This window comes from Pseudophryne corroboree, chromosome 4, assembly GCF_028390025.1.
Source record: "Pseudophryne corroboree isolate aPseCor3 chromosome 4, aPseCor3.hap2, whole genome shotgun sequence".
Classification (NCBI taxonomy): domain Eukaryota; kingdom Metazoa; phylum Chordata; class Amphibia; order Anura; family Myobatrachidae; genus Pseudophryne; species Pseudophryne corroboree.
Window position 1 is genome coordinate 79,803,376 of NC_086447.1, and position 23,209 is coordinate 79,826,584.

The following is a 23,209-nucleotide window of genomic DNA, read 5'->3' on the forward strand; positions in this document are numbered from 1 at the left end:
AAGTCTTAGTGGTAATGTGTGCGTGCGCCAAAGGCATGTGCACCAAAAAATGGGTGTGGCCATATGCCACATGGTGCATGGCCAATGAAAATGGGGGCATGATAAACATATGGGGAGGCCAGATACACATATGACCCCAATAGTGCCAGATACACATATGCTCCCACAGTGTCAGATACACATATGCCCCCACCATGCCAGATACGCGTCCACCATGCCAGATATGCCCCACAGTGCCAGATACACAAATGCCCCACAGTGCCAGATACAGAAATGTCCTGCGGTGCCAAATATACATTACCCCACAGTGCCAGATATACATTACCCTACAGTGCCAGATATACATTGCCCCACAGTGCCAGATACACATTGCCCCAGAGTGCCAGATACACATTACCCCACAGTGCCAGATTCACATTGACCCACAGTGCCAGATACACATTGCCCCACAGTTCCAGATACACATTACCCCAAAGTGCCAGATACATATTGGCCCACAGTGCCAGATACACATTACCCCACAGTGCCAGATACACATTGCCCCACAGTGCTAGATTCACATTGACCCACAGTGCCAGCTACACATTTCCCCACAGTGCCAGATACACATTGCCCCACAGTGCCAGATACACATTGCCCTGCAGTGCCAGATACACATTAACCCACAGTGACAGATTCACATTGACCCACAGTGCCATATACACATTGCCTCACAGTGTCAGATACACATTACCCCACAGTGCCAGATAAACATTGCCCCACAGTGCCAAATACACATGAACCCAAAGTGCCAGATACACATTGCCCCACAGTGCCAGATACACATTACTCCAGAGTGACAAATACACATTGCCCCACAGTGCCAGATACACATTGCCCCACACAGTGCCAGATACACATTACCCCACAGTGCCAGATACACATTGCCCCACAGTGCCAGATTCACATTGCCCCACAGTGCCAGATACACATTGCCCCACAGTGCCAGATACACATGAACCAAAGTGCCAGATACACATTACTCCAGAGTGACAAATACACATTGCCCCACAGTGCCAGATACACATTATCCCAGAGTGTCAGATACACATTGCCCCACAGTGCCAGATACACATGAACCAAAGTGCCAGATACACATTACTCCAGAGTGACAAATACACATTGCCCCACAGTGCCAGATACACATTATCCCAGAGTGTCAGATACACATTGCCCCACAGTGCCAGATACACATTGCCCCACAGTGCCAGATACACATTACCCCAGAGTGTCAGATACACATTGCCCCACAGTGCCAGATACACATTACCCCAGAGTGTCAGATACACATTGCCCCACAGTGCCAGATACACATTACCCCAGAGTGTCAGATACACATTATCCCAGAGTGTCAGATACACATTGCCCCACAGTGCCAGATACACATTGCCCCACAGTGCCAGATACACATTACCCCAGAGTGTCAGATACACATTGCCCCACAGTGCCAGATACACATTGCCCCACAGTGTCAGATACACATTGCCCCACAGTGCCAGATACACATTACCCCACAGTGCCAGATACACATTACCCCAGAGTGCCAGATACACATTACCCCAGAGTGCCAGATACACATTACCCCAGAGTGCCAGATACACATTACCCCAGAGTGTCAGATACACATTGCCCCACAGTGCCAGATACACATTACCCCACAGTGCCAGATACACATTACCCCAGAGTGCCAGATACACATTACCCCAGAGTGCCAGATACACATTACCCCAGAGTGCCACCCCTCTGCTGCTCTTGTTGTTGCTGCTGTGTGAGGGGAGGAGAGAGTGCAGAGTGTGCAGTGACGTGTACTCACTTTTTTAAAGAACTTTTCTGCTGCCCACTGCTGCTCTTGCTGTTGCTGTCATCCTCCGCTGATGGCAGGGAGTGGCTGGGATGACGCAGATCGGTATCGCAAGCTCATATCGCAAGTTACAAAAAACACTTGCGATATGCATTAGATAGTACACCGATATAGCAAGGATTGACTTGCCTGCACAGTCTATCTAGGCTTACGATAGCGACACCGCTGGACCACGCATCAAGATCAAATCAGGATCGCAAGGGGCATAACACCTTGCAATTTGCACTAACGTTTCTTGCGATTTTGACTATATAATCAAAATGAAAAGAAAAAATCTCACCATGTGTACACCTTTAGCGTGACAGTTGAAAACAGAACATACTTTCAAATACTGTACTTTGAAGATCTGCGACTGAATATGTTGGTCTAGATGGTCCCTATGCTTTCCACCGTTTCTTGTAAAAAGTAAAAACAGCTCATACTATGTCACTCTGAGTCAATTTTCGAGCAAAGTATAACATTTGCGACATTTTCGTCTTTACTTCCACCAAGGACATCTAGATAGCCAATGATGTAGAATCATTTTCTTAGAGACAGTAACCAATATGGTCAAATAGGAGTCAACTGAGTTCTAGAAGGTCCCAAGTCCCACTGAGAGAAATTAGAGAATAAATATGGCAATGGGTCAGGCGTAACTCTATTGTGTTAATATGTTATATTATGTTAATATTAATATGATTAATAACTAACACTGTTTGTCATAGCCAGTCTCCCACATACAATAATAGAAGGAGGCCGAAAAGTAATGACATTTATAACATTCACCTGACATACAGTAGTGGGATGAAAGCAGGCATATTGAGCTGGTGAGATATATGCTCGCTATAATGTGTGGAAGTCTACCTCCTGTAGTTAGGATGATGACGCTAGGATCTTCATAGTGGTGTTATAATGTGCACTTAAGGATTGTTTACTCTTTAGGGTCGGTATATCAGGATGCCATTGTCGGAGCAATCTGTCCTATCAGGAAGCAGAACTGAATTCCATAAGTATGGTGTACACATATCTAATGTGAAAGGGGGCATGATCAGGAAGTCCATAAGGCCTTTAAAGGATCTGTAATGGAAGTATTAGAGGTAGTAGATGAGAGATACACAGATATGGAATTGAGGTAGTGTTGGACGTGTAGGTAAATATGTGTGAAGGAGATTATATTTATCTCGGAGAGTCGCAAATTGATAAATACGGCCTCACGGGTCGAAAACCTTGGATGTGCCAGAGATCCCTGCATCATGCCAGAATTTGAAGTTTCAATTGGTAGTTGTCGGAGGGAATGCTGAATTACCCCAAAGGGGAACACGGGGGGGGGGGAGTTAAAGAAGTTAGAACCTGTTTTCCTATGAAATGCCACCCAAGAGCGGTATATATAGCGGTATATATAAAAATATATACACACCTACTTAGGCACATAGGGGCAGATTTATTATGCCTGGTGAAGTGATAAAGTGGAAAGTGATAATGCACCAGCCAATCGGCTTCTAACGTCCATGTTAAAGGTTGGGTTTGTAAAATGACAGTTAGGATCTGACTGGCTGGTGCGTTATCACATTCCACTTAATAAATCTGCCCCTTAATTTGGTAACATTTGTGTCAGGAATCCGCAGTCTCCATTGCATCACTTCCAGTGAACAGGGCTCTCCTGGCTTCAGCCCTCTGTCCTCAGAGTATCCCCTGTGAATTGGACCTGTGGAACTACAGGTCCCAGCAGTTCAGTTCTGTTCCAGTCTTCCGTCTCCTGCAGCCCACAGCTCTCCGTGCTCCACCTAACCAGTTCAGTTCTGTTCCAGTTCTAGTTTTCAGTCCTCTGCAGCCTGGAATGCTTCAGCTAACTCACAGCTGATCTGGACACCTAATCCAGCTAGTATCTCTGCCTGCAGTTTGTGTCCAATCACTGCTGGGCCGGAGGTATAACTTCCAGTTTGTGGCTCTCTCACATCGCTTTGGACAACACGTCACATCCCGTGAACAGGTGGCTCCTGTTTGCAATCCTCTGTCTACAGAGATATCCTTGTGTAGTGGACCTGTGGAACAACAGGTCCCAGCTGTTCCAGTTCCGTTACAGTTCCCAGCTGTTCCAGTTTCCAGCTGTTCCTGTGGAACTACAAGTTCCAGCAACCCCTCCAGCTCTCCTGCGACATTCAGTGTGCAAGTTCCTGTGTTCCTGTGGAACTACAAGTTCCAGCAACCCCTCCAGCTCTCCTGCGACATTCAGTGTGCAAGTTCCTGTGTTCCCGTGGAACTACAAGTTCCAGCAACCCCTCCAGCTCTCCTGCGACATTCCGTGTGCAAGTTCCTGTGTTCCTGGGGAACTACAAGTTCCAGCAACCACTCCAGCTCTCCCGCTGCGTTCAGTGTGTAAGATCCTGTGTTCCAGTCTCCAGATCCCCGTGTTCCTGGTTACCTGCTTGTTACTCCATGTTCCTGGTTATCCTACTACAGCTCCGTGGAACTACAAGCATCAGCAATTCCTGCATTCATTTACAGGCTTCACACCAATCTCCAACACAGTGTGCTTCAGCCTCAGCTGTAGAGACTCCATCTCCAGGTGCAGCTCATCACCTCACCTGTGAATCAGCTTGCAAGCTGCCTGTGCTTTCCAATAGCACTGTGAACCCTGCATCAAGTCTTCTGCATCTGCTACAAGGTTTGCTACCATTATCATCTCTGGTTCCCATACCAGCATATTGCCATAGACTCTCACTGTATTGCCATAGACTCTCACTGTATTGCCATAGACTCTCACTGTTTTGCCATAGACTTTCAGCTTCCACGCTGCATCATACCCATTGCATTTATTATTGTTTATTTCTCCAAGTATTCCTGCTGCCATATTGTTTTATCTTTCTGCTTAAATAAACAACATTGCGCACATGCGCAGGAATCCAATCCAGTATCCTCACTTCTTCCATCCTACCTCCACTGACCCACTAGCGCCCCCTCCGGGGACACAAACCAGACCGAACCTGACAGTTTGTCCAAGGCCCATGGACTCGGATGGTGGTCAGAATGTGGGGTCAGGGGCCTTACAAAATCTGGTCTCCCGTTTGGATGGTCAAGAGGCTGCGCAGCAGCAGATGTTCCAGTTTCTACAGGGAATGTCTATCCGTTTGGATACCTTGCAGCAATCCCTTCCAAGTTCTGTTGTTTCTCCAGTTCCTGTTTAAGTCACTCCTGCTCCAGTCATTTCAACTTTCCCTGCACAATCCGTTCCTGTGGATGGATCTTGCTCAAGTCAGTCCTATGGCAGTCCCTTCACAGCTAACTCTCCTGAGAGAGCGACTTCCTCCTTTGAAAGCTTCAAGACTCCTTTGTTGTCTGCTGTGAACTCTGAACCAATAAGCACTCTTTATCATCTATTGGAACAACTTCAAAGTCTCCTAACAAAATTCATTCCAATGATGCCAGAAATCCTGGGTGGTGCTTTAAACGCAGTGAAGAGTACTGCTCAAAGTATTGAGACTAGTGCGACCTCCGTGTCAACTTTTCTTCAAGCTAAAGTCTCTTCTCCTATGCAGAGAGAGGGCAGATTCCAGAGCTACCCGCGCTCCAAACTCACGGAAGCTGAACGCCGGCATCGCAAGCAGCTTCACCTCTGCTTTTACTGTGGGAGTTCTAGTCATCTTATTAAGGACTGTTCCTTCCGTAACTCAAAAGTTGGTGACAGGTCCCAGCATCACAGTGTTTTCACCTGCAAACCTTCCAACGTATCCTCTACAGTTTCAAGTTCCTTTACCCCGGACAGGAGTGTCCAAAAAGTATACGATTGGGGTCCTGTGACAAATAGACCCAATCCCAAGTTCAGAAATCAACAGAGACTATCTATGTTACCCATAACTAAAGTAGTTTCTGTGCCTACAGCCCGAGAAGGGGCATCTGTGCCTACAGCCCGAGAAGGGGCATCTGTGCCTACAGCCCGAGAAGGGGCATCCGTGCCTACAGCCCGAGAAGGGGCGTCCGTGCCTACAGCCTGAGAAGGGGCGTCCGTGCCTACAGCCCGAGAAGGGGTCTTTAGAGTTTCAGCCTCAAGTGAGGAATCCAGGGCCAAGATCCCAGGAGGAATTCTTAAAGTCACAGATACAGACATGAACTTTTGTTTGCCAACTTCAGAGAGTGCTACCAGCTCAGTACCACTCCAAGAGGGATCATTAGAACATCCGGATTCTGTCTATACAGAATCAAGTGTCAATGGACCTAGCCCGGTTCCAGACGTCGGTCCAAAGTCTCCACTGGTTCCAGCCAGCCTGAGTGGCGCCAATGATGGGCTACCTCCTTCGGTTCCAGCTGATTCCAGAATCCTCGGAGCAAATCCGGTCCTATCCGTCAGTCCGAGGACTCCACCGGTTCCTACCGCTTCAAGCTCTTCCGGACCCAATCCGGTCCCATCCGTCTGTCCGGATCAGCCTCCTCTGGTTCCAGCCAGCCCGAGTAGCTCTGTTTCCAATGCTGAGCTACCTCCTTCGGTTCCAGCCGATTCCAGCATCCTCGGATCAAATCCGATCCTGTAAGCATCACTGGTACAGGGGGGTGTTATGTGTGTAAGCGTCACTCGTACAGGGGGCGTTACGTGTGTAAGTGTCACTGGTACAGGGGGTTGTTACGTGTGTAAGCATCACTGGTACAGGGCGGCATTACGTTTGTAAGTGTCACTGGTACAGGGGGCGTTACGTGTGTAAGCAGTACTACTACAGGGAGCATTATGTGTACACGTGTCACTGCTACAGGGGGCATTATGTGCGCTATCCCTTTGTAAAGTGTGGGTGGGCGCAAATTTATAGTTTGCAGGAGGGCGTCGAACACCCTAGCACCGGCCCTGTACTTTATAGACTGCTTAATCCCATCTACATCATGCACCACGGACCCAAGCAGATTCTCAGTATGGGAGACCCTCTGGGTAAGAGCTTTAAGCTGATGGGTGACGTCACTGACTGCCTGAGAGAGGAGGGGGGCCATGGTGGCTCTAATGGCCTCCACAACATCTCCAAAAGTGATGCCCCCTGGCAGGGGAGTGGCATACCTTGGAGGCTGATGAGTCCAGCTCAGCAGCCATTTTCTTAAATGAAGGAGAGAGAGGATCTCGACCTGCCTCTGACGCAATATTGCCCGCCATGCAGTGTTTCGCATGGCCGGTGGCTTATCTCCCGGAGTCGCCGTTGGTGTTGCAAAGCAGTCCATGGGAATCACCCTCAGTAGCGGTGCTAAGCAAAGGGTAAGTGGAGGCCGAAAAGGGGGGTGAAACAGCTCATCCCGGAATGCGGTGCAGAGCCTCCAGCTGGAGGCGCCTCAAACCACAGACTCTGAAACCGGAAGTAAGCGAAATTGGATTTTCATACATTGCTTAAAGTAATATTAACAGGAAAAAAATAGGGTGTGAGAGTCAGAAAGTGAGAGATTTTGGTAAAATTCTGCTGTTTTTTTAGTGGCAATCATTTACACAACATTATCAACCTGGTTTTGCCATGTAAATGATTGTCACTTTAAAAAAACAGCAGAATTTTTTCCAAAATACCTCACTTTCTGATTCTCACACCCTATTTCATTTCCCCCCGATGTCTTTGAATCACTATGACACTTTTGTTTAGTTCTTTAGATATATTACGTTGATATACAGTTTGCTAACAGCACCACAAGTTCTACTCAGTCTCCCTAAATAGCAAAATCATTTTTCTTGCTCACATATTTTGTGTGATAGGTCATCTTTTTAAAACATCACATTTTATTAGTTCTCAAGACATAAGGACAGTACTTTATCATTATCACATTCACATTTCTTTGGTATGCTCTGGAGTTTAATATAATTTGTTAATAGATACTGCTATATGCCATTTTTTTGCATAAGCTTCTGTATTTTTTTTATATTTGTTGATAGGACTGTAAATAGCAATGTATATTATGGTAATGCACTTGTTTTATACACAAGGATGGTTGTTAATCCATGTCTTATATTGTGACATCAATAATGTGTTTATTAAGTATTTGTAGTGTAGGCTCGTTTGTTGATATGATACCATAGTGATGTGTTTTGTACACAGACAACATTGTATCTGTGTGCCGGACGTGGCCAAATGACGCCATCACCCAGAAGTGTGGGTTGTAACTGCAACCTAAAGTGTCCTGATTGGGCTCTCGGACGGGACGCAGAGGACGCTGACTTATGGAGGGATGGTAAGTAAACTATTTAAATGGGTGTGACACAGAAGATAGACATTATCTAGGTCTACACCATAGGGTTGACAGTCAAAGGTCAACAGTGGTCAAATGCTGACAGGGTCAAAATTAGGCAGACAGGCAAAATGTCGACAGGGTCAAAAGGTTTCTGGGCAACTGGAAACCCCCCCTGTTCACATATGGTGACAATGGAAAAAGTGCTCCCTTCAGGGCTAGAGCCCAGTGGCAAATGACTCCATTGTCTCCGGCAGTTTTGCCTCTGATGTGGATCCCGGTTGTACAGTACAATAATACTAAATCATTATCTCCGCATTGCTCTTGTGTTCAGTGTATCATTAAGGAGTTTTCTGGCAAGTTTACAGAAACTTTATTGCAAAACTATTTACTCTGGGTGAGAGAACTTGTCCCTTTCATACCTTTGATATTATAAGTTATATGATGATCTCCCTATAAATACGGTACAGCCGAAACTGACTTGCTGAGAGTTGGTGAGATTTCTGTACCAGCCGTGTCCTCTGCAGACTCTAAGGTAAGTCCTTACTATAAGTGTAGAAAGTCCTTTTGGTGTTATTTAAAGTAATTAATCTATTCTAGTTATATTTTTCAACTTCTTAAGCAAATACAGAAGTATCTATTGTATTATTTATGCATAAAAGTATACTGCAAAGCAGTAGCAATTGCAAATAAAATGCACATAGAAATATAAAAATACAACCTCCAAACACATACATTTTATACATTGTAATTTTTGCATTTGAATGTCTTTGCACCAGCTCCTGGACCACACTGGATATTTGCTGAAGGATATAACTTTGTTAATCTGTGCTTAAAAGGTCATGAAATATGTTTAAGTTGATCCACGATGTGTTGGCCAATTTGCTTAAATTGTAAAACTAAACATTTTCAATTTATTAACATTTGAAAATGTTATAGTACTTTTTTTTTAATTCAGTTTTATTTTAGTACTGTATACTTATTTTTAGAGATGTGCAGCGGGCATTTTTCGGGTTTTGTGTTTTGGTTTTGGATTCGGTTCCGCTGTCGTGTTTTGGATTCAGACACGTTTTGGCAAAACCTCCCTTTCGAATTTTTGGCGAATTCGGATGCGTTTTGGATTCAGGTGTTTTTTTTCAAAAACAGCTTAAATCATAGAATTTGGAGGTAATTTTGATCCTATAGTATTATTAACCTCAATAACTTTAATTTCCACTCATTTCCAGTCTATTCTGAACACCTCACACCTCACAATATTATTTTTAGTCCTAAAATTTGTACCGAGGTCGTTGGATGACCAAGCTAAGCGACACAAGTGGCCGGCACAAACACCTGGCCCATCTAGGAGTGGTACTGCAGTGTCAGACAGGATGGCACTTAAAAAAATAGTCCCCAAACAGCACATGATGCAAAGTTAAATAAAAAAAAAGAGGTTCAAGATGGAATTGTCCTTGGTCCCTCCCACCCACCCTTATGTTGTATAAACAGGACATCCAATCATTTCAGCGTCAGGGTCTGCCACATGTCTGTGGCTGAAATGACTGGTTGGTTTGGGCGCCCACCAAAAAAGAAGCAATCAATCTCTCCTTGCACAAACTGGCTTTACAGAGGCAAGGTGTCCACCTCATCCTCATCCCCCGATTCCGCACCCCTTTCACTGTGTACATCCTCCTCCTCCTCCTCCTCACAGAGTTTATATTCGTCCACACTGGAATCCGTCTGGTAAATGTCTCCACGGAGGAATTTATTATAATTAATTTTGATGAACATCATCTTCTCCACATTTTCTGGAAGTAACCTCCTACGCCGATCGCTGACAAGGTTCCTGGCTGCACTAAACACTCTTTCGGAGTACACACTGGAGGAGGGGCAACTTAGCTAAAATAAAGCCAGTTTGTGCAAGGGCCTCCAAATTGCCTCTTTTTCCTGCCAGTATACGTACGGACTGTCTGACATGCCTACAGTGACAGTAGACATGTCAGTAATCGTTGGCATGTCCATCAGTCCGGACCAGATGTCAGCACTTGCTCCTGACTGCCCTGCATCACTGCCAGTGGGTGGTTTGGGAAATGTTATCCTTTTCCTGGCAGCTCCTGTGGCGGTAGAAAATGAAGGAGGAGCTGTTGGCGGATTACATTCCGCTAGACTTGACTATTGTCTCACCAGCAGGTTTTTGAACATCTGCAGACTTGTGTCTGCCGGAAAGAGAGATACAACACAGGCTTTAAACCTAGGATTGAGCATGGTGGCCAAAATGTAGTGCTCTGATTTTAACAGACTGACCACCCGTGAATCCTGGTTAAGCAAATGAAGGGCTCCATTGAGAAGTCCCACATGCCTAGTGGAATCGCCCCATTTTAGCTCCTCCTTCAATCTCTCCAGCTGCTTCTGCAAAAGCCTGATGAGGGGAATGACCTGACTTAGGCTGGCAGTGTCTAAACTGACTTCACGTGTGGTAAGTTCAAAGGGTTGGAGAACCTTGCACAACATGGAAATCATTCTCCACTGCGCTTGAGTCAGGTGCATTCCCCCTCCTTTGACTACAGTATATCGTAGGCAGATGTATTGGCTCAAATGGCCTTTTGCTGCTCCTCCATCCTCTGAAGCATATAGAGGGTTGAATTCCACCTCGTTACCAAATCTTGCTTCAGCTGATGGCAGGGCATGTTCAGGAGTGTTTGCTAGCGCTCCAGTCTTCGTCATGCGGTGGCTGAATGCCGAAAGTGGCACGCAATTCTTCAGTCCACTGGCAGCATCTCCTGCATGCCCCTGTAATTTTTTAAAAAATTCTGCACCACCAAATTTATTGTACAGTATGTGCAAAACATGGGATGTGCTGGAATTTGCCCACATGTAATGCACGCACAATATTGGTGGCATTGTCCGACATCACAAATACCCAGGAGAGTCCAATTGGGGTAAGCCAATCTGCAATGATGTTCCTCAGTTTCCGTAAGAGGTTGTCAGCTGTGTGCCTCTTATGGAAAGCGGTGATACAAAGTGTAGCCTGCCTAGGAACGAGTTGGCATTTGCGAGATGCTGCTACTGTTGCCGCTGCTGCTGTTCTTGCTGCGGGAGGCAATACATCTACCCAGTGGAATGTCACAGTCATATAGTCCTTAGTCCGTCCTGCTCCACTTGTCCACATGTCCGTGGTTAAGTGGACAGTGGGTACAACTGCATTTTTTAGGACACCGGTGACTCTTTTTCTGACGTCTGTGTACATTCTCAGTATCGCCTGCCTAGAGAAGTGGAACCTAGATGGTGTTTGGTATCGGGGACACACTACCTTAAGCAATTCTCTAAATCCCTGCGAACTAACGGCGGATACCGGACGCACGTCTAACAACAACATAATTGTCAAGGCCTGAGTTATCCCCTTTACAACAGGATGACTGCTGTGATATTTCATCTTCCTCGCAAAGGACTGTTGGACAGTCAATTGCTTACTGGAAGTTGTACAAGAGGTCTTCCAATTTCCCCTCTGGGATGATGATCGACTCCCAGCAGCAACAACTGCAGCGCCAGCAGCAACAGCAGCAGTAGGCATTACACTCAAGGATCCATCAGAGGAAACCCAGTTAGGAGAGGACTCGTCAGACTTGCCAGTGACATGGCCTGCAGGACTATTGGTGTTCCTGTCTAAGGAGAAAATTGAGATTGAGGGAGTTGGTGGTGTGGTTTGCAGGAGCTTGGGTACAAGAGGAAGGGATTTACTGGTCAGTGGACTGCTTCCTCTGTCACCCAAAGTTTTTGAACTTGTCAATGACTTCTGATGAATGCGCTCCAGGTGACGTATAAGGGAGGATATTCCTAGGTGGTTAACATCCTTATCCCTACTTATTACAGCTTGACAAAGGCAACACACAGCTTGACACCTGTTGTCCGCATTTCTGTTAAACTAATTCCACACCGAAGAGGTGATTTTTATTTTTATTTTGACCAGGTATGTCAATGGCCTTATTTATCCCATGGACAACAGGTGTCTCCCCAGGTGCCTGACTTAAACAAACCACCTCACCATCAGAATCCTCCTTGTCAATTTCCTCTTCAGCGCCAACAACACCCATATCCTCCTCATCCTGGTGTACTTCAACACTGACATCTTCAATCTGACTATCAGGAACTGGACTGCGGGTGCTCCTTCCAGCACTTGCAGCGGGCGTGCAAATGGTAGAAGGCGCAAGCTCTTCCCGTCCAGTGTTGGGAAGGTCAGGCATCGCAACCGACACAATTGGACTCTCCTCGGGGATTTGTGATTTAGAAGAATGCACAGTTCTTTGCTGTGCTTTTGCCAGCTTAACTCTTTTCATTTTTCTAGCGATAGCATGAGTGCTTCCATCCTCATGTGAAGCTGAACCACTAGCCATGAACATAGGCCAGGGCCTCAGCCGTTCCTTGCCACTCCGTGTGGTAAATGGCATATTGGCAAGTTTACACTTCTCCTCCGACAATTTTATTTTAGATTTTTGAGTCCTTTTTTTACTGATATTTGGTGTTTTGGATTTTACATGCTCTGTACTATGACATTGGGCATCGGCCTTGGCAGACGACGTTGCTGGCATTTCATCGTCTCGGCCATGACTAGTGGCAGCAGCTTCAGCACGAGGTGGAAGTCGATCTTGATCTTTCCCTAATTTTGGAACCTCAACATTTTTGTTCTCCATATTTTAATAGGCACAACTAAAAGGCACCTCAGGTAAACAATGGAGATGGATGGATACTAGTATACTTATGGATGGACGAGCGACTGCCGACACAGAGGTAGCTACAGCCGTGGACTACCATACTGTGTCTGCTGCTAATATAGACTGGATGATTTTAAGTTAGATTTTTGGGTCATTTTACTGAACTTTTGTTTTTTTGGATTTTATATGCTCTCTACTATGACATTGGGCATCGGCCTTGGCAGACGACGTTGATGGCATTTCATCATCTCTGCCATGACTAGTGGCAGCAGCTTCAGCACTAGGTGGAAGTGGATCTTTATCTTTCCCTATTTTACCCACCAATTTTTTTTTCTCCATTTTTTAATGTGTGGAATTATATGCCAGTAATATATATGGAATTAGACAGCAGTAATGTCTGGAATTAGATACCACTAGATTGATACCCAATACCACGGTGACTGGAATGATGATGACCTATGTACAGTGACAGGACACTACCACAGCACCCTACAGCAGTAATATGCAGCACAAGACACTGGACTTTTAGTAATTGCTGTAGTATACTGAGCACCACAATGCAGCACAAGACAATGAGCAGTGATACTGAGCACTGATGAGGATACTAGAACTGACACAAAGCAGCAAGATGCAGCACTGGACTATTAGTAATGTACTGTAGTATACTGGTCACCACAATGCAGCACAAGACAATGAGCAGTGATCCTGAGCACTGATGAGGATACTAGTACTGACACAGAGCAGCAAGATGCAGCACTGGACTATTGTACTGTAGTATACTGGTCACCACAATGCAGCACAAGACAATGAGCAGTGATCCTGAGCACTGATGAGAATACTAACTTAGAACTGACACTGAGCAGGAGAGACACACTACTAGTATTACTGAGCAGCAATAAGTAAGCACTGATACTGAGCACTGATATTGAGATTGAAATTTCCACTGAAAGAATGTAGCCACGTCATCTCTGCTCTCTCTACAATACACGAGTGAAAATGGCGGCGATTCGCGGCTCTTTATATGGAATCCGAATCTTGCGAGAATCCGACAGCGGGATGATGACGTTTTGCCTCATTTGGGTTTTCTGAGTCAGGCAGAAATTACTGAGCTAGGCTCGGAACCGTGTTTGACACGTGGAGTTCGGTTCTCGGAGAACCAAACCCGCTCATCTCTACTTATTTTTATGGTGATTGGTAGGTGTTGCTGAGCCTGCTGTACCTATTCATGGTAGTGGGAGGCAGGAGAAGGTGTCCAGTTTATGGTATCAGGTAGTGCCAGATTAAGGTCCACATGGGCCTGGAGCTGAAGTTTTAGAAGGGCCTATTGTGTGCCTCGGTAGGAGGCGTGACAAGTGCAGCGGTAGTGTGACTTTTGATGTGGGTGTGTGGTCTAAATAGGGGATGTGACCTGTGCAATGGGTGTTGCTATCGCCATGGAGGACATAGCTAGTGCCTACCTTCAACTACTTAATAGTGGCGGCATAACAAGAAAAAGTTTGTGGCCACCATATAATACAGAGCATAAGTGACTACCATACAGAGAGCATTGCGGTGAATGCCATGTAATACAGAGAGCCTCGCAGTGACCACCATATATTACAAATACTGTATCAACATACAAACTTAGTCGAAAGTAGAGGCAACGACGGGGAAAACAGAGCAGATATGGAAAGATTACAAAAGATAGGGTCAATACAGTGCAGATAGGGAAAAGGGAGCAGAGATGGGGCAAAACAGAGCAGACCGGGACCTGAGGGCTCCTCGGAAACACTTACTGACACAGATACTTACTGACACAGACACCACTTACTGACAGACACTGCTTACTGGCACAGACACACTTACTGACACAAACACACTGATACAGACCCACTTACTAACATAAACAAACTTACTGAAACACTTTATTGACACACACTTATTGACACACACCACCTACTGACACAGACTTACTGACACTTAATCACCTCTTACTGACATCTACACAGACACCTCTTACTGACAAAGATACCATTTACTGACACAGAAACCGCTTACTGACAGATATCACTTATGGACACAGACACCCCTTACTGACAGATCCCACTTACTGGCATTGCTTCCACTTACTGACATAAACACACTGATACAGACACACACATATTGACCAAGGCATACATACAAAAACACACTTACTGACAGACACAGATACAGTTTACTAACGCAAAGACCCTTTACTGACAGATAACATTTTCTGAGACACCCTTTACTGACATACACACTTTCTGCCACTCAGCTCTTACATCCACGGAACTCCTGAATGACAGCAGCTTCCTGCCCCCGACCCTTTCCTTCTTTCGTGAGGCATTTGATTGTCACTGAAAGTGGCAGGAATGGTAAGCATAAGCATTTACTTTGGATGAGCAAGGGTGCGGATCCTCGGATGGGTCTGGGGGTGGTGCTTAGGGTGGTAAGGTGTGGTGCCTCGTAAAAGTCTAGGCGCAGAGGTTCGGATGGATCCAGGGGGCAGTACCTCCAGTAAATTCAGGACCTTGGCCGGTCGGTTTGGCATGGGATTGAATGGGCAGCCGGAAGGTGAGTGAGCTGAGCTCCTTGAGGAGACAGGAATTTTTTTTCCTGTCTTTTCCTGTCAACACTGGCTGCACTGCAGGAGATCATGTGGGCCTAATTTCAATGAGGAGCCTGGAGCTGCAGCTCCATCCATCCCATTGTTAATCTGGCCCTAGTTACAGGTAATGGCCAGAACACATGGCCAGAACACCGATGCCAATATCTCGACATTGCTCAGAATGCTGTCACGGGAATCCTGACCATGACTTCCCGACTATAAGTATGCCGGGGACTCCTAGGGCTAGGCCACGCGGGGGGTAGGGGGAGGTTTAGGCACCAAACGGAAGGTTAGGTTTTATGCAGCAGGGAGGAAGGGTTCTGTTTAGGCACCACCAGGGAGGGTTAGAGTTTGGGAGTGGAGGGTTAGTGTTTGGCTGCAGGGCTGGGAGGTTTAGGCTTTGGGGAGGAGGGTTAGGTTTAGGCACCAGCAGGGAGGGTTAGGGTTAGGCTTTGGGAACGGAGGTTAGGCTGCAGGGCTGGGAGGGTTAGGCTACGGGGAGGAGGGTTAGGCACCACCAGGGAGGGTTAGGGTTAGGCTGTGGGAATGGAGGGTTAGGCTGCAGGGCTGGGAGGGTTAGGCTACAGGGAGCGGTTTAGGTTTAGGCACCAGCAGGGAGAGTTAGGCTGATGGAAGGGAGGGTTAGGGGGGCAGGGGAGAGGGTAATTGTACTTACATGACACCTGTCAGGATTCTCAGCATTGGAATGTCGGTGTTGTTCTTTTGACGGCCGGCATCCCAAACCCCGGTATCACCTATTACACCATTTCAGAAGAGTAGGCAAGAATGAGCTCAAAATATATGTAGAGGCAAAGCTTGATATAATGTGACTGTGATTTTGCCTCTGGATGCCTGCTGGTGGTTGGAGATAGCTTGAAGGGATGCCAGATGAAATGGGGTTTATAGTCCATAGAAAGTCCCAGACTCTAATGGGAAAGTCATACAGTTCCTAATAGTCCTTTGTATTTTGGGCCATTAAGATACAGATGATGCACTTAGGGAAGAAATAGATGACTTACCGGTAAGTTGTGGGGAACTGGGAATACCAGAGCTGGTGCTTCTACAAAGATTGCCTAATTCATTGTAGGAAAGTAATGCAGCATTCATGAGGTGGAAAAGTGTGCGTGGACCACTTCCTTGCATAAATGAGCCTTTAAGTTGTGTGCTACTGAGGAGCCAGTCCTTGGTCCTGCAAGTGCAGTGCACTCCATTCTCTCTGGCGTTATCTTTTTATCTTCTAGAGATCTCCAAGAGCAACCTGCTGTGTGACAGCTCAGTGGGTTCCAGATGATGAATAGTGAGCAGCAAGGCAGTGGTGATATTGATATCCTCTACATTTCAGCTCATTAGCCGTCACCAGGGATAATGATTGCGTCTGTGCAGTTTATACCCGCTTGTTACTCAGGTGGATGCATTCTGATTGGCTTCTCTTTGAAATTGGTGCTTTATCTCTGTGACTGGAATGTGCAGGAAACAGTGAGGGGTAAGGAATGAAGGTGCGGGAACTGGACGTGTGTCTGTGATGCCACGTCTACCACCAAGAAATAAGTACTGACAGGTTGTTTCCACATATACAGTATGTTTATTAAAGTATATGTGTGAGCAGACTCATGTGTTGATGGATCAGAGACAATCTGATTTGTGATGCAATGGATATGAATATAGCATGCCTAATGTGGTTTAAAATACCATGGTATTATGTATCGTGATTGTGGAGACTGCAGAATAATGCACAAATTGGACATTAGTTTGCGTCCTAACTTTTTGTAGGGGTCTAGTAATAATAACTGCTAAGATTTTGATCACAGTGTTCCAATTGTCCTGGTGGTGTACCCAGCTGAGAGATCCACCCTCTGATGCTATAAAAGGGATCTGCACCTGGTGGTCTTTCCTAGGGGATTATAGCTCCACCCTGTATGTTATAAGGGATCTGCACCTGGTGATCTTTGCTAGGTTATTAGTCTCTAGTTCCTAAGGTCACCATTCTGATTGTCTGCTGGTATGACCTTGTCCAGATTACCCACGTCCTCCTCTCCTTCAGTAAACTCCCATTTGCTAAACCATTTAGTGCTATTTGGATTCCATCTCTGCTAGAGATGTGTGGTGCTCCAGAAACCTGAATCCACACAAATTTTGTGGATCTGAACCAAACCGAGCCAAAATCTGGTTCGTATCTTCAAGTGGTTTGGAATTCGTGCAACTGCCAGAAAGTGAACCATGCTGCCCCTTTTTCCAGTTTGCAACACAGAATTTGCTCTGCTGCATCTAGCTAGATTACTCCCTTGCAGGGAAATTAGCAATGTTTGTAGTGGCCTCCCTGTTTCCAACCTCTCCCGCTTCTATAAGCCCTACACTGGCTCCCTCTCTATTTTGGAACCCAAATCAAACTCCTCACACTCACTTACAAAGCCCTCAAGCATTCCTCTCCTATTTACATAACTGATCTCATCTACCTTCCTACTCCTGCCCACCCACTACGCTTCATAAACAATGTGGATGATTACTATCTCCCACATCTGCATCCAAGATTTTGCCCATGCTGCTTCCTACCACTGGAACTCTCTGCCTCTGCCTAACAGATTCTCCATCTCTCTACAAAACTTCAAACTCCCAGCTCTCATCCTAACTAGGGATGTGCGATTCTGTGGAATCTAAACCGCCCGAACACTGGTTCAGAGCGCACCTGAGGCTTGGGTGTTCCTGCCAGGCCTGGATCCCAGTGCGAGGCCGAGAGTCATGGTCCCGGCATCAGATTCTTGTGGGACTTGAATTCTATAAAACGCGCCGTGGACGGGACCAGCAGCATGCTGATCTGCAATAAAAATACATAACTGCATAAAATAATATATATTTAGGGAGGAACATTTAGTATATAGCAAAACAAGGGAAGTGGAACATAAATTATCCATATACTAGACTGAGTCTGTCAGTATATTAAAGTACATGTATAGGGGATACACCGCTGCAAGCATGCAACTGCGGTGTCCAGAGTCTCACAAGTGGCTGTACTATAGGGGGTTCTCGCATGCTGTGTTGACTATGTTATTATAACTGCGTTGTACCCTAGAGCGCTTTCTTCACATGCATCTAACCCTGTGAGTCACGCAGTTTGAAGGGAGCAGCAAGTTATATAAAATATATTGTTAATTAATTTCTATTGTTTGCACTATTTAGTGCGCTGTACCCTAATACACTCTCGAGGATCTTCTCCTGGTAAATTGTAAAAGGGGACTCCTGGTGCTGGTAACAGGGAACTCATGGTGCTGGTAACAGTGGACTCCCAGTGCTGGTAACAGGGGACTCCCAGTGCTGGTAACAGGGAACTCATGGTACTGGTAACAGTGAACTCCTGGTGCTGGTAACTGGGGGCTCCCAGCGCAGATGACAGGAGGACTCCCGGTGTTGGTAACAGGGGACTCCTGGCACCGGTAGCATGGGACTTCTGGTGCTGATGGCATGGGGACTCTTGCCTCTGGTGACAGTGGCTCCTGGTGATGATAACAGGGGACTCCTCGTGCTGATGACATGGGGACTCCCAGCACTGGTGACAGGGGACTAATGGCACTGGTAACAAGGGACTCCTGGCACTGGTAACAAGGGCTCCCAGTGATGGTAACAGGGTACTCCTGGTGCTGATGACAAGGGAATCCTGATGCCGGTAACAGGGGGCACCTGGTGCTGATTATAGCGGGACTCCAGGTGATGAATATGTAGATAACTAATGTTTGCATGTGAGTTATCTGTGTGTAGATGACACTCCTGTGGGCATTATGTGTAAGGGACACTACTAGTTTGGACATTATGTGTATAAGTGGCACTCATGTGGGCAATATGTGTAAGGGGCACTACTATTGTGGGCATGTTGTGTAAGGGGTACTACTACTGTGAGGATAATGTGTATAAGTGGCAGTACTTCTTTGGGCATTATGTGCATAAGTGGCGCTCATGTGGGCATTATTTGTAAGGGACACTACCATTGTGGGCATTTTGTGTAAGGGGTACTACTACTGTCAGCATTATGTGTATAAATGGCACTACTAGTGTGGGCATTATGTGTAAGGGGACCTACTACTACTGTCAGTATTGGGTATAAAAGGCACTACTGTGATGTGTATAAGGAGAACTACTGTGTAGCATAATGTAGATAAGGGGTACTACTGAGTGACGTAACGTGAATAAGGGGCACTACTCTTTATCATAATGTGAATAAGGGGCACTACTATGTGGTGTAATTTGCATTAGGGGCACTAAGTACGATGTAATGTGAATAAGATTGTGCTATTCTGTGGCATAATTTGAAGTGGAAGTACTATTGTGTGACCTTGCCCCTTACTTGTGAGACCACACCCCTTTTTTGCAGCACCTTTGATGCACTTTCCCCCTATGTGGTATGGGAGGTAGGGCACAAACATAGTTTGCAGGGGGTGGGGGGTGCCGAAAAACCCTAGCACTGGTTCTGGCTCCATCTAATTGGAGGGGAAAGATGGCGAGGGAATTGAGTTCCACCACCTCTCCAGGACCACTTTAAGCCCCAACTCTGAGATAGTAATCTGGCTAGCAATGAATCAGGCTTGCATAACTATTCATGCAAGCAGGGCCAGGTCCAGGCCTACTTGTGCCCTGTGCGAGAATATTTGAACCCCCCATCCCCTCCATAATATGCATCTGTGTTTGCGCGGTCTCCAGAAAAAAGTAGGTGTGGCCTTTTAACAAGGAGCATGGCCTCAAAGGGAATGTCAGGTGATGGGGAGACAGTGACACAGTGGAGAGGCAGAGAGTGACAAGAGAGAGAGAGGGTGATGAGGAGATAGTGACAAGGTGGAGAGGTAGAGGGTGAGGCACTGGGAAGCTGCCATCATGACTCCATGGGATTTCTTTTATTGCCAGGGAGGACAGGGACTCAACTGTGGCACCTTGTTCTGGAACAACCCAGGGAAACACAAAAGCCTATTTGAAATAGGAGGCTCTATCCGCCTCTCAGTGCTTACCAGTTCATTGTATGCTGCAGATTGAAGAAGGAATGCGGATTGGCTGAGCTACCAGCCATGGCCCCTTCTGTAGCAAGCTGATTTGACTGCTGCCAACCATGTAGAGGAGAGAGCCTGGTGCTCACTGCAGATAGTGTGCCCCCCACAGCCCGCCTCGAGTCTTCCATCATCGCCATTCACAGAACCTGCCTCAAATCATTGAGCTCAGCAATCCCAGGCTCAGCACCAACTTCCACCATAACTCAGCCAGACTGACCTAAGTCTAAGTTCAAGACAACCTCCTCCTCATGATCCTCAACTTCCCCTGCATCACAGACAGCTGCCATATTCAGCCACATGCCTTGCCGCAACGTCTACGATATTTCTGCAGTGCAGCATGACTGACATCACGCTCCACCATGCCTTAGGTGGGTCACGCCCAGCCCGAGCTGGCCAGGCTGCTAGTACTTATCTTGGTAAGAGGGCAGGGCATTAGGCGCCCATTTTTAGCCGCACAGGTGGAACAGGCTCGAGCCAGCCCTCTGTGCAAGACAGTGAGTAGCTATAAAATAGATAATATTAAAAATAATGATATTTATATAGCACTTTTCTCCTAATGGTACTCAAAGTGCTTTTCAATTGTCTTTACAGCTCGAAATACAAAACAAGCTGGACAGTGGATATTCGTGAAAAGCGTGAGTAAATAGGTAAGTCTTTAGACTATTTTTGAAAGATTCTAGAGTGGCGGTTTCCACTGGGCGGGGAAGAGAGTTCCATAGAGTCGGAGCCACAAAGTTGAAAATTTGACCTCTAGATGTATTCTGGGAGATTTTAGGCACTGTTAATAGTCCTTCATCTACATATGGCAGTAATACATTGGGACATTGGGGCACCATATTACAAAAAGGATATCCTGGAGCTAGAAAAGGTTCAGAGGCGGGCGACCAAACTAATCAAGGGCATGGAGACGCTGGAATACGAGGAAAGGCTTGCAAGGCTAGGCATGTTTACATTGGAAATGAGGAGACATGATCAACATTTACAAATATATAAAGGGTCAATACACTTAGCTCGGGAGGGACCTGTTTTCTATAAGATCAGCACAGAGGACACGTGGTCACTCGCTTAGGTTAGAGGAGAGGAGTTTCCGCACATTGAGGCGAAAAGGTTTTTTCACAGTAAGTACAATACGTGTTTGGAATTCCCTGCCTGAGAGAGTAGTAACAGTGGACTCAGTCAACACCTTTAAGAATGGGTTAGATAAATTCCTATTGGATAAAGATATTCAGGGTTACGGTGCGTAGGCCCGCATTATAGTTAATATAACTAGTCCTAACATAAAAATAACTAGTCCTATAATAAGACTTCATAGGAGACAACAAATAGGTTGAACTCGATGGACAATTGTCTTTTTTTCACCTTAGTTACTATGTTACAGTAAGGAATCAGAAGCTGCTTCAGGTCCCTTGGGCCCTGGTCATGAAAGGCTTTGAAAGTGAGGAAGCAAATCTTGAAAATTATTCACCATCTTACATGTAGCCAGTGAAGCGAGTAGGGAATGGGTGTTATGTTCCTGTAATGGGGCTGATTGGTTAATAGTCCTCATTTGTGTCCTCATACACCAGCATCCACATACCATGCGGAGGGAGATGCCCGGCACAACTGAGCCGCTTTGTGAAGTGTATCGCACCGCCTTTTCTTTATATTCTACATCTGATTCTTATCTCAGATGAAACATCACTGACAGTGTACCATAGATGTCGAGCTGCAACTTTAACTGCACAGAAATTAAGGCCTAATTCAGACCTGATCGCCATTGTGCGAAATCGCAAGTCTACGGATTATCGAACGACTGTGCATGTGTACAGATCATAATGCGCAGGAACGAGGCCAAACTGCGAACAAATCCTGTGTCTTTTTTAATTGATATGCAAATGCAGGTTGATTGACAAGAAGCAGGTGTTTGGGGGTGGTAACTGGCCATTTTCTGTGAGTGTCAGGAAAGACGCAGGCGTAGCGTTGTCAGGGAGGGTGTGTGACCTCAGCTCTAGCCTGATCAGCCAGATTCTATCGCATTGTAGGTGTAAGTCCTGGGTTACGCACAGACTGCACAGAATGGAAAAAACATTAGATGGTGAGTTGCAAACAGATTTGCAGCTGACAGACTTTTGCACAGCGTACGCAGACTTGCACGGGGCGGTATTCACTCTGTCTGGGCGGTGACTATCTGATTGCAAACCTCTGCAAATTCGCAGGTCTGAATTAGGCTCCTCGTTTCAGATATGAACAAAGTCGCAGATGTAGTGCAATGGAACTTGTGGAGAGAAAAAGCCACCGCTGATCGCATCATAGCACTGAGCGGGTTCGGTTGTCCGAGATATGAACCCCCCGAACTTCACCTGTTTTACATGGTACCGAGGCAGCCTCGGATCTTCCCGCCTTGCTCGGTTAACCCGAAGGCGCCCAAACATCATCATCCCGCTGTCGGATTCTCGCAAGATTCGTATTCTATATAAAGGACCGCGCGTCACCGCCATTTTTACTCGTGCATTGGAGATTGAACGGAGAGGACGTGGCTGTGTTCTCTCCCTGAAACGCTCCGTAATCTGTGCTCAGGTTGCGGCAAATATCTGTGCTCAGTGTGCTGCAAATAACTGTGCTCAGTGTGCTTTATTGTGGGGACTGGGGACCACCAGTATAATAGTAGTACAGTACAGTAGGCCATTGCTGTATCTTGCAGCTCTGTGTCACTGCAAGCATCCATTCCATATTTGTGCTGCATTATTGTGAGCAGTATATATAGTATTACAGTGCAGCATTTTGGTGACCAACACTATACATATATAGTACAGTACAGTAGGCCATTGCTATTGATATATTACTGGCA

The 23,209-nt window shown here is 46.2% G+C and overlaps 1 protein-coding gene across 3 annotated transcripts in view; it reads left to right on the forward strand.

Moving 5' to 3' along the window:
• Window positions 1-7,971: 7,971 nt before the first annotated feature.
• Window positions 7,972-23,209, forward strand: part of LOC134908934 (cytochrome P450 2C5-like) — a 239,835-nt gene continuing 224,597 nt past the window's right edge. The window contains exons 1-2 of one of the 3 annotated variants that reach the window (XM_063915190.1): window positions 7,972-8,062; window positions 20,974-21,029. The gene's annotated coding sequence lies outside the window, so the exon portion shown is untranslated. Of the gene's footprint in view, window positions 8,063-8,464; window positions 8,595-20,973; window positions 21,030-23,209 lie in introns of those variants that run through there. The other 2 variants (XM_063915189.1, XM_063915191.1) reach the window with 2 other exon arrangements.